The following is a 13,759-nucleotide window of genomic DNA, read 5'->3' as shown; positions in this document are numbered from 1 at the left end:
CATCCGGGTAAAGCCAACGTAGTAGCAGACGCCCTAAGTCGGAAGGAATATTCTGGTCGCAAAGTCAAGTCGTTATCGATAACCATCCATTCACACCTGACTAAGCAAATTCAGGCGGCTCAACTTGAGGCCATGAAATCTGAAAATGTGTCAAGTGAATCCCTTAGAGGAATGGACAAGAATTTAGAAGCCAAGGGTGACGGAGCTTTATATTTCATGAACCGGATCTGGACACCGAAGCATGGTGGCTTCCGAGACTTGGTCATGACCGAGGCGCACAACACTCGGTATTCCGTCCACCCAGGTTCAGATAAGATGTATCTGGATCTTAAGAAGCTATACTGGTGGCCTAATATGAAAGCAGAGATTGCTACCTTCGTAAGTAAATACCTTACTTGCGCAAAGGTTAAGGTCGAGTACCAGAAGCCCTCTGGTTTATTGCAGCAACCAGAGATACCGGAATGGAAGTGGGAGCGGATCACTATGGATTTCATAACCAAGTTGCCCAAGACAACGGGTGGACTTGACACCATATGGGTCATAGTTGATAGATTGACCAAGTCTGCACACTTCCTGCCTATCAAAGAAACCGACAAGATGGAGAAGCTTACGAGAACATACATTAGGGAAATCGTACGGCTACATGGTGTACCTATGTCCATTATCTCCGATAGAGATAGTAGGTTCACCTCAAGATTTTGGCAATCACTACAACATTCCCTAGGAACGAGGCTGGACATGAGCACAGCCTACCATCCTCAGACCGACGGACAGAGTGAGAGGACCATCCAAACTCTAGAAGATATGTTGCGAGCCTGCGTGATTGACTTTGGGAAGGCATGGGATACTCATTTACCCCTTGTCGAGTTTTCCTATAATAACAATTATCACACGAGCATCAAGGCTGCTCCGTTTGAAGCCCTCTATGGTCGAAAGTGCAGATCCCCTCTGTGCTGGACTGAAGTTGGCGATACCCAGTTAGCTAGAGGAAGAGTTCCTGAAAGCACTCTCACAGGTCCGGAGATCATACGTGAAACAACAGAGAAAATCGTTCAGATTCGTGAACGATTGAAAGCCTCAAGAGACCGACAGAAAAGCTACGCTGACCAAAGGAGGAAACCTTTGGAATTCCAGGTAGGAGACCGCGTCTTATTAAAGGTCTCACCGTGGAAGGGTTTAATACGATTTGGAAAGCGTGGGAAACTAAATCCAAGATACATAGGGCCTTTCGAGATTCTTGCCAGAATCGGCCCAGTGGCTTACAAGCTAAACCTACCGCGCGAACTTAGTAACATCCATCCAACCTTCCACGTCTCAATCTTGAAAAAGTGTCTGTCCGACGAGACTCTTGTTATTCCACTCGACGAGATCGAGATCAACGAGAGCCTCAACTTTGTGGAAGAACCAGTAGAAATCATGGACCGAGAGGTCAAACAAACAAAACAAAGTCGCATACCCATCGTGAAGGTTCGCTGGAACGCCAAGCGGGGACCTGAATTCACATGGGAACGCGAAGATCAGATGAAACAAAAGTACCCTCATCTCTTTCATGTTCACTAGCATCTTTGCTACTTTAAATTTCGGGACGAAATTCTCTCTAACGGGGGGGTGATGTGACAACCCGATATTTCAACTCTTTGTAACGACCAAAATGGGTCAAGTATTGTAACCACTTCTGAATAATAAAAAGTTACCTTCATAATAACATGTATAAATAAGTTCTACTTAATTTCCTTCTATGATTTAATGTCTTTGAAACATAATCGTACGTGAAAAGAACGCCCAAATCCGACTTCATATAGCGAAGATGTGATTTTTCCAAGTTCGGCTTAGCAACAGACAGCTAAAAACTCGAATCGGAAATCGAGCGACTTTTGGCCGGAATGACCTAAACGAGAATCGAAGGTCTCGTCAATGGTATTCCAGCGGTAAAAAGTCTGGCAAAAACCGACATCAGATAAAGAAGTTATGAATTTTCTAAGAAATTCCTTAAACACGATGAATTTTTAATAAATAATAAAAATATAATTTTGGAATTTGCCGACGGAGTCTAAACGAAAGTTGTAGAGCGTAGTCTCACCTACGCGAGGATATAAAGACCATCGAAAACGGAGTTCGTATGAAGAAGATATGGATTTTTGAAGTTTATTAAATAAATTAATTATTTATTTAATTCAAAATTCGAATATTATCCGAAGGGGAGTCAGCATCCTCCTCCGAAGTACGCGCTGCGTACTCCTGTACGCCCCGCGTAACCGAGAGGATTGGCCTCGGATCGTCCACGTCGCCATATCCGAGGAATCCGATCCATCCGACCCGCCCGACCCGTCCGACCCGACGTCCCATCCGACCCGGCGTCCCATCCGACCCACCTCCCCAGCAACCCGTCCCATCCGACCCGAGAACCCAACAACCCGTCCCATCCGAACCGAGGCAGTTGAGGCTTCGGTCATGCATGACGTACGCGTACGCAGCGCGTACGAGCGTACGCCCCGCGTACCGAGGCAGACCAGCCTTCCTATAAATAGAATGCGAGGGTTTCCAAAGAAAGGGTTCATTTCTCTTCTCTCTCTCCCAACTTTGCCTCGTTTTCCGTGTCCGTTCAAACCCGAAGCTCTGGTCTTTTTGGCTCAAGTCCCGAAGGTCGATTTTACTCCCGAGATTCCCGAGAACCCCGAGGAAAATCCGTTTCCCGAGACGAAACTCTGCCCGGTTTTCCATCTCGCTATCTTCAAACTTTCAAGTGAGTTTCATACCCCTTAATCAACCTGTTAAATATTCTAAATGCTTTTATATGCTTTCAAAAGGGGGGGAATGCAAGTTAAATACTTATAGTTATTGTTTCAATCACCTGTGATTGTACTAATCACATGTGATTAATAACTAGGGAAATCAGTGGTTTTATCACTATTCAAACTATCTATCAAACTGTTTTACTTCTAAATGTTTTCCAAACCCATTTACTTTTCGAATTTACACTGCAACTGTGATTTAAGCAAATGTTCCTTATACTTAAACTGTTTTAATCAAATCTACACCTTCAAATGGTTTTATAGATTGACATCAAGTCAATCTTTCTTTAAAAATAATACTTATGTTTCAAATGCCTTATAAATACTTATTTATGCTTTTATATTACAAATTGCATGCCCATATATGTATAGACGTATAAATAATGTTTAAAGGACTTAGGAAGGCTATCCACCTTGTTTCCTTTTCCTCGATTTGGATGTGGTCTGATAGGATTTTGGGTGACCATCCGAAGGTCGTTTCCATATTAATTATATATCAAATATACATATATAGACATGAAAGTACTTCCATAATCATATGTACTAAACGCACTGTTAACAAGTTACCATCGGGGTAACACAGAATCAAACTATTACAACTGCTAGATCAATGAGTCAGTTCATTCATGAGTCTATACTAGGAAGAGAATATATACAACTATACTACGAGAACATATACAACTATACTAGAACAAGAAACATTTCATCACACATGCAAGAATACGATAACAAATGTGATCCACTGTATCGGAGCATGCCTTAAATGTCATGGCCCGAGTTGTAGCCAGAATTCTCTTGGAGGGAGAGCGTTGAGTTTGCGTATAGATCTATACTGGATTGACTATCCTACACCTTGCTGCTAGCTACAGCCGGACCTGCAGGTCTGCGGGTGCCAAACGTCATTCCGTTATTACGACCGTTCTTTATGTCGTTGTTATCAGTCGATAGTATGGTGCAATTATCACGTTATACCTTAATATAAATCCGGTTTAAGGTAGTAGTAATCAGTACAACAGTAGTTCTTATTATACAAAACTACAGTACTACAATGATTTACCCATTACATATTTTGGTGATAATCTCACTTAAGCATTAATGTACAAACTATATTTTATCAAATGATAGTTATACTTGGGAAATCACACACTTTTACAACAGACGAGTTCACAAAACAGTTAAGCCTTGGTAGAAGGTTACTATTATAGAAAATATAGGATTTTCTGAGAGATTCAAACTTTTGCAAATACTTTTAAACATTTATTTACATTTTTACAAACTTATACATTGGGACGAGTTCAAACGTTTTTGACAATGAACATTGACACTAAAATACTTATGAACTCACCAGCTTAATGCTGATAAACTCTTTCAAAATAACTTGTATTCTCAGGTCATCAGTAGACAGGTACCGATGCCAGCTTTTGAGATGATGGAACGTACTCAAGACTCATCATTTTGTTATTTTGATTTACGTTATATTTTTGGTGTCTAAAATTTTACAGAACACACATGTATTAAATTTATATATTTAATGCAATGGATGATGTTGTTTGCCTATTTACATTTACTGTGTTGTGATTACCTTACATGACGTCCTCCGCCCCAGAACGTTTCCGCCGTTCTTGGTTTTGGGGTGTGACATACACCCACTTCATGAATGAGGCCTACTAACAGTAAGACTAACTAGTTTTATATATATATATATATATATATATATATATATATATATATATATATATATATATATATATATATATATTATTTAAACTTATAATATTATAAAGTATAAGGGTTGAATTTTCACTTTTAAAATCTAGGGTTTGGAATTAAAGTTTCATTAATGTGACTTTACAAATTCCAAAACTTGAGTGCATGTTTTGAAACTTGTCAAAACTTTTCATATTCATAACTTATGAGTTTAATTGGATTTTAATGTATGAGACCTTTCATTTTCCATAACTTGAGGACCAGTTATGGAGGTCATTAAAATTCATCTAGATCATTCTTCTAACAACTAAAATTATCACATAATCTATGATCTAACTAAACTCATAATCAAGATAATTTCAAGTCAACAATTTGAAATCAATTTTGTTTATCATATAAAACAACAATTATTTTATAACTCTGACAATTATCTTGTGTTTGGATGAGTACAAGCACTACCATATCATCAAATACATTTCCAATGACCCAAAACAGTTAGTGGTAGTGTTCCCAATCCAATCCAGGCCAAGAAACTCGACATTCAGAAACAAAGCCTTCAACTCGTCAAGTGCATGAAGTGGACTCGGTGAGTTGCTTGGTTAGTAAGTGGACTCGTCTAGTCTGTTCATGGACTCGACGAGTTCACCAGTCAGAGGCCAAAATTTTGACCTTTTCAGCTTTGAAAAAAATAGTAAGCATCAAATATAATAGAAAACAATCCTAGGCTCTGATACCATTGTCGGGTTCGAGCACTATAACACTCCTATGGTGAACATGCAACCCTAAATGCTTTGGATCTATGTTTTCTCTAATTATACATGCATTTTGAATTTTTCAAAAGCATTTTCCTTAGCTAGTATACAATTGAAGCTATACAATATATACTTAGTTTGGATGCTTACCTCTTGAGTAGGATAGAGTTCTTGACCTTTGAAAGCTTGAGAACCTGAAGTGTGATGCCTCTATTGGTTCACAAACACCAAAATGCAAGAGGAGGCTTGAGAGAATAGCTTACTAGCACAAAATCAACTTCAACCTATTGGAAAGTAAGCGGCAACCGATTTTGGCTCTATGAAGGGCTTATTTATAGTACTATACATGCTAAGGTTACAATTTGTAAACCCTAATGACCCATGACTTTCCAGAATCGCATGCTTCATGGATTTAACCTCCATGGACTATCCATGGATTATTTTAGCCCATCTACATAATCATGGATCATTGGCCCACACTACAAGAATCATTGATTTACATAATCATTGCTCATATATTTAATTAGTCTCTTTTGACCACAAAATTAATTCCAAACTAATTCTTGATCAATACTAATTAAATAATATGACTTCATATTAATATATTATACTTTTAATATATTAATAAACCATAAATAACTTTATTCTCAAAATCCATCCTATCAAATTGCACTGGTGAAGGCAACCCAAAGAGGACCATGCTACAATCGAGTCAAGTACATCCTAGTTATAGTTATGGGCTTAGACACCAAATCCAACATTAACAATGCCAATGACATATCATGGGGTGGATTGAAGCAATTGTTGATTGACGAATATTGACCAAGATACGAAATGAAAAAATTAGAGCCAGAATTGTGGAACCTTACCATGAAGGATGCAGACATTGCAACCTACACCAACCAATTCAATGATCTTGCTACTCTCTGCCCCAGTTTTATGACACCAGAATATAAGAAGGTAGAGAGATACATATGCGGTTTCATTCACCCCCTTCAAGGTTTGTTTACTGCTTCTAGACCAGCTACCTACGATAGTGCCAAACGGTTAGCATTTAACTTGAATAACCAAGTGATACTCCAAGGTACTATGTTTTAGAAGGCTAACCTTCCAATGTCGGAAAATGATAAGCGCAAGTTTGGTAGAGGGTACAAGGGAAATCCAAGGAAATATTTTGAGAAGGAGCAGGAGACAGTGAAAGCATATGCAACCACAACAACAACACGCACCCATCAAAAACAATATGTTGGGAAATACCCAAAATGTGATAAGTGCAATTACCATCATATTGGTAATTACATGTTTTGTGACAATTGTAAGAAGAAGGGCCAGACCGCCTAGTATTGCAAAATCCCGACACCGGTAACAATACCAACAGCAAACACAAGAACATTCACTACTACAACTCGAGCATGTTTTGAATGTGGAGAGGTTGGGCAATTCAAAAAAGACTACCCAAAGATGATGAATCAACGAGGGAATGCTAGAGGTAGGGCATTAGTGATTGGAGCAAGGGACGCCATCCAGGACCCATCAGTCGTGACTGGTACGTTCCTTGTTAACAACTTATATGCAACTGTACTATTTGATTCGAGTGCCAAAAGAAGCTTTATTATGCCTAAGTTTTGAAAAATATTGAATCATAAATCCAATAAACTAAAAGAAACTTATGTGGTAGAAATGGCTAATGGTGAATCTGGTAGTACCCAAGAAATACTAGAAAATTGCACATTAATTCTAAACAATTACGTCTTTCACGTTAACCTTATGCCAATGATTATCGGAATCTTCGACGTGATAATTGGCATGGATTGGTTGTCCCCTCATCATGCTGAAATTTTGTGTTATGAAAAAGCCGTACGACTCCATTTACCCAATGGAGAATCCGTAATTATTTACGGGGATAAGTCTGGTCAAAACCTCAGAATCATCTCATGTATGAAAGCACATAAGTACCTTCACAAGAACTACTATACTTTCTTAGCCCACATTGTGCATAAAAAAAGAAACGGGAAGAGATCAAAGACATACCTCAGGTGTGTAATTATCCTGACATATTCCCTGAAGATCTACACGGATTGCCACTAGTTTGATAAGTCAAATTCCAAATCGACTTGGTCCTAGGAGCAGCACCAGTGGAAAAATCTTCTTATAGGCTGGCACTGTCCAAAATGCAAGAACTCACTAGCCAACTACAAGAACTTCTAGACTAGGGTTTTATCAGACCAAGCTTCTCAACCTAGGGAGCACCAATTTTATTCGTCAAGAAGAAAGATGGATCTTTCTGGATGTCCATCGACTATCATGAGCTACATAAGCTAACCATCAATAATCGATATCCGCTCCTAAGAATCAACGACCTATTTGATCAACTTAAAGGGTCCAATTACTTATTGAAGATTAACTTAAGCTCAGGATACCATCAAATTCGAGTCCTAGATGAAGACCTTCCAAAGATAACATTCAGAACTAGCTACGGCCACTATGAATTCCTGGTTATGCCATTTGGATTGACCAATGCCCGAACAGTTTTCATGGATCTCATAAACCCTATCTGCAAACCCTACGTGGACAAATTCATGATAGTATTCATCGATGATATATTGATATACTCACAAACCACGGAAGAATGCGAGCAACACCTGTAACAAATCCTAGAACTGCTACGAAAGGAAAAGTTATATGCTAAATTCTCTAAATATGAATTTTGGATTAAATATGTAAAATTTCTAGGGAATGTGATCAATAACAAAGGAATTCAGGTCGACCCTGCCAAGATAGAGGCAATCAAGATCTACGAAGCACCTACGACACCAACAGTGGTGCGCTAATTCCTAGGACATGCAGGTTACTATCGGAGGTTCATAGAAAACTTCTCTAAAATCGTTAAGCCACTCACAACATTAACACAGAAAGGCATGAAGTTTGATTGGGGAGACAAACAATAATTCACATTCCTGACACTAAAGGAAATGTTGTGTAATGCACCAATCCTATCCCTCCCAGATGGGACAAATGATTTTGTCATATACTGCGACGTATCATACCAACGGTTGGGTTGTGTATTGATGCAAAGAGAAAAATTTATTGCATACGCTTCTCGTCAACTCAAGGTACATAAGAACATCTATACTACCCACGATTTAGAAATGGGATCTTAGTTTTTTCCATGAAGATTTTGCGACACTATCTCTATGGTACAAAGTGTACCATTTACATAGATCACAAGAGTCTTCAACACATTTTCAATAAGAAATAACTCAACATGAGACAACGAAGATGGATTGAGTTATTGAATGATTATGAATGTGATATTTGTTAACATCCCAGAAAGGCAAACATAGTAGCAAACGCCTTAAGCCAAAAAGAATATATATTAAACCCCATCGATCACCAGCATTAACCATGAGTATCCATTCCAACTTTACCGCACAGATTCGAGAAGCACAACTCAAGGCTCTAAAAGAAGAAAACATCAAGAACAAATATTTGTGGAGAATGAAAAGGAAATTTATACAAAAGGATGATGGAACATGACACTTTATGAACCGAATTTGGATGTCTAAGTTTGGTGGAGTCAGGAGCTTATCTTGGACGAAGCTCCCAAGTTCAACTATTTAATACACCCATGCTCTGACAAAATGTACTTAGATTTAAAAGAACATGATTGGTGGCCAAGCATGAAGGCTGAGATTGCCACTTATGTGAGCAAATTCCTAACTTGTTCTAAGATAAAGGAAAAACATCAAAAGCCCTCGGGTATACTTCAACAACCGAAAATACTCGGAGGGAAATGGAAGCAGATATCAATGGACTTCATCACCAAACTACCCAAAACTCCTAGTGGTTTCGACGGTATTTGGGTAGCAGTCGATAGATCAATTAAGTTCACCTACTTCTTGCCAATCAAAGAGACCGACATGATGGAAAGGCTGACCAAAACTTATCTCAAGGAAAACGTCAAGTTACATGGAGTGCTGATTTCTACTATCTCCAATAGAGATAGTAGATTTACTTATCGGTTTTGGCAATCACTGCAGAAATCCTTGGGAACACGCTTTGATATGAGTACAACTTACCATCCACAGATCGATGGTCAAAGTGAGAGGACCATCCAAACTTTGGTTGATATGCTCCGAGCCTGCGTGATAGACTTTTAAAATGCATAGGATACTCATTTATCGTTGATTGAGTTTTCTTACAACAATAGTTATTATACCAGCATTAAGGCCGCACCGTTAAATATTGTTCCCCAATATCTTGGTCAGAGTTTGCAGGTACACAATCGGCTAGAAAATATGCAGGTGATACACTACGTACTGGGCCAGAAATAATCAATGAAACAACAGAAAAAGTTATGCAAATCAAAGAATGACTAAAGGTTGCACGTGATCGTCAAAAGAGTTATGCTGACGTGAGATGTTAGCCTCTAGAATTTCAAGTTGCAGATAGAGTCATGTTGCAATTCTCCCCATGGAATGGAATTATAAGATTCAGAAAATGAGGTAAACTAAATCCATGATACATAGGACCATTTGAAATTCTTGCAAGAATTGGTCCTGTCACATATTGACTCAAGCTGCCTCAACCATTTTTTTCATGTCAAATCTAAAGAAGTGTCTTTCTAATAACACTCTTGTTATACTTCTCAATGAAATACAAATCAACATCAAACTTAACTTTACAAAAGAACCTGTTTAAATCATGGATCGAGAGATCAAACGATTGAAAAAAAGTTGTATTTCTATAATAAAGCTGCGATGGAACTCTCTAAGAGCACCAAAATTTACTTGGGAACGTGAGGATCAGATAAACGAAAATACCCCCAACTGTTCAAAAGTGTCTCATCAACAAGTTAAATTTCTTGACGAAATTATTTTAACAGGGGGAGAATGTAGCATCGGTCAAAATAGGTCAACAACAGTCACATGTGATCATGTCAAACAAGTAATTTAATAAACTTAATTTTTAGTTCTTGGAAAATTCTAATACAAATATGAGCTTTCGTACATACTTTATGGTATAAATCAAAAGTACACATCCATACAATTTCAAAAGTTTTTAAAAAACCTCAATCTGATTTCGCATGAAGAATTTATGATAAAATCTAACACTATAAGTCTCAATAATAAGAAGAAATTAAAATATATTGGGAATTAGCTATAGGAATCTAAAAGAAAGTTGTAGCACTCGGAAATACCTATGCGTGGATATAAAGAACATAAAAAAACGGAACTCATATGAAAACAATATGTTCCTCCGAAGATCTAGCAGTCTGAGAGCTTCACACGTGGCAGAAACCCTAATCTGTCAGAGCTCATGATGTAAGCATGTATTCACACGACATGATAGTGCTCTAGGAAACTTCTCAAGGCTAGAGTACACTTGTCAGGGCTCATAATGTGAGCATGTCATCCTCATGAGGTGAGATGTTATCTAGATACCATCCCAAGCTAGAAACCCAAATGGAAAGTCTACGAGGTGATGCAGCCAGGGCTCATGACGTGAGCATGTTATTCTCATGACGTGAGGGTGCCCTTGACATCCAATAAATAAAAAGTTTGACCCTTGCTCTCGTTACCCCAAATTTCCTTTCTCTCTCGTTTGCTAAAGACATTCTTTGTTCCAAGCTTGAAGATCACAAACCGCTGGATATCTGAAGATCCTCAAGTCGTAGGTCTCGTCCTAATCCAGGTTTAGGCGTGTGTCGATCGGGTTTAGGCGTGTGTCGATACATAAATCCTCATGTGTTTAGATTGTCAACTACTACATCCAGGTTTAGGCGTGTGTCGATCGGGCCATAATACAACTTAGTTGTGCATTCTATGTCTAGTTGTGGTACGACCTAAGTACTAGTGTAACCCTTATATTCGTTTTTGACCTAAAATCTTAAGTTATGATTTAAATGGATAGTTTTGATAATATATAGGTAGATTTATTAGAGTTTGTATAGCTCTTTATCTGATTAGTATTCGATTAGAGGTATTTTATTAATCCTCTATTTTTGTACTTCGAGACTATCAAGTAAGGATCGGCCAGATGAGAAGTGTTAGAGGGCAGGACCAATTTAGCATTTAGTCGTTCTGAAATCCAACAAACCAAGCGACAATTCAAATTAGTCACCTCTCTCGTAAGTACTCTATATGTACGGTAATTAATAAGAATACTTTTATTTGGTTTAACTAATTTAGAGTATATTAATTATGTTATAGTCGTATTTCCTAAGGAATTACTAGTTTGCTATAACTTGTAGCTCTGATACCAATCTATCACACCCCCAGCCGGCGGTGGAAATGTCGGGCTGTGCGATGAAAGGATATTGAATCGAGGCAAATAGATATATTAAACATTACATAGCAATATATCGTAAACGATACAATTATATATTATAATTTATGTGGGATTACTTTGTTTGATAGATCAAGCACACATCCTTAACATAACTAAACAAACAAAATTAAACTCCAGCAAACTTCCTTGAAGACATCCTCCTCTGCACGACTATCCTCCAGACTCATCTCCCTAAGAATACATGTATTTTGAAAACGTAAACATAATGTTGGTGAGTTCACAAGTTTTTATACTTTTCTACTTTATTTGGTTGTATTAAATCAAGAATCCTGTTTCTTTTAGAAAAACTTTTCATAAGATATTTTGTCAACCTTAGCTTATTATCTTCATAGGATACTTTTCTTAAGATATTTTGTCAACCTTAGCCTGTTTTATTATCTTTTAGTATATTTTCTCAATCCTATCTTACTATCTTTTAAGATAATTTACTAATCCTAATGTATTTCATCTACCACTCTAAGGCATCCCTATTGGTTGCCGGATCTCTAAGGTGGTTGTAAGGTATTGCCATGAGCCCCCATAATCGACGTTGTTTGACTAGTGATTTCCCCACTCGATGCTTTATCGGACGTCAAATAGTGAGTAATAAAAAAGTTATCTTGTCGGGATTGTAGCTAGCAATTGCAGGTAGGGGTGTCAAACTCCATATAGATTTATACATATCTTTCTGGCTCTCGCAAAGTTAAGTATTACAGGTCTAGGGTAGCCAAATTCAATAAGGCTAAGGATGAATAATAATAGCTCACTAGCATATTAACCTTAGGTATTTAATCTTTTATCTTTCTAATAGATTTCCTATAATTATCACAATCTAATCCTTTTACATTATATCTGATAATTATACTTTTAAATCACAAAATTATATATATATATATATATATATATATATATATATATATATATATATATATATATATATATATAACCTTATTATGATTAATTTGAAAACAATATATTTTGGGCAGAGTAACGATAAGGTACAACGCATATCCCTATATTTGACTAGTGTTACTTCTAGGTACTATGTTATCCTAGGAAATTGGTCATTATAACATCTAGTTAATATCTCTTCCTAAACTATCAGACATCATAACTCTTTGGCATAACATCATAGCTAACAAATAGGTATAGTATCTATAGTTACACTATCCTAAGGTTTCATTCATTATATAATGATTGATATATATATATATATATATATATATATATATATATATATATATATATATATATATATATATATAGCCATTTGATAAGTATGTACCCCATCCCTCCCCCACCACCATCGTAAAACCTTTAAAATACTAAAATGGGATCGTGAACTCACCCTTGTCAGGCAAGACCATTGGTCTAGGGTTGAATCAGGCTCAGGACTCTGGCGACCGCTCCAAGGGCAGCAACTTCGAGAGTTGAAAGAGAGAGATGTTTCGAAGGTATGAAGACTAGGTTCTGCGCTGCCTTCTATTTATAAGCATGAAATTTTGGTGTGCGCGGTGCAAGGATCTTACGAATCATGGGTGATCATCGTGGCTCCAACCAGAGAAGGCCACATGTGACTTCTCCAATTGGCCATGTCACTCACAATCTACTTGAATCCGGTGTCAGGTGCGCGATGAGCAGAGGCGCACACCTAACACACACGAAATGATTTTGTAAAAATCATAACTGTTTATTGTGAGCTCCAATCTAAACCCTCTTTATATATATGTAATGATCTCAAGGAGTACTATAACTCTCCTTTCAGTTGTTTTAGCTAGTTTTGACTTTTATTTGTGTGCCTAACGGGGGTAAAAATAAATGATTTTACAAAAATCATATCTCTCTCATACAGATCCAATTTTCGACATTCTTTGTCCTATTGTTTTTATATTAAGGAGTACTATGAATCTCTTCTTTATACTTTTATTCAAAACTCTACCAATCTCTAAGTACCGTTTTGACGTAATTAAATTGAACTACGTGGTTGATTTTTTTTATAAAGTTTATAACTCTTTCCTTTGGAGTTGGATTTTTACGACTCCTATATCCTTGAGATCACATTAATGAGTACTTTTCAAATACGTTAATTGGCTTTGAAGACGATACAACTTTTTGGACGCTTATTTTCGAGCCTAATAATCGTTTTAACAATAAATGTAACAACCCATTTAATTTTTA

The sequence above is a fragment of the Lactuca sativa genome, chromosome 3, assembly GCF_002870075.4.
Source record: "Lactuca sativa cultivar Salinas chromosome 3, Lsat_Salinas_v11, whole genome shotgun sequence".
Lineage (NCBI taxonomy): Eukaryota > Viridiplantae > Streptophyta > Magnoliopsida > Asterales > Asteraceae > Lactuca > Lactuca sativa.
Note: the sequence above shows the minus strand (reverse complement) of the source record.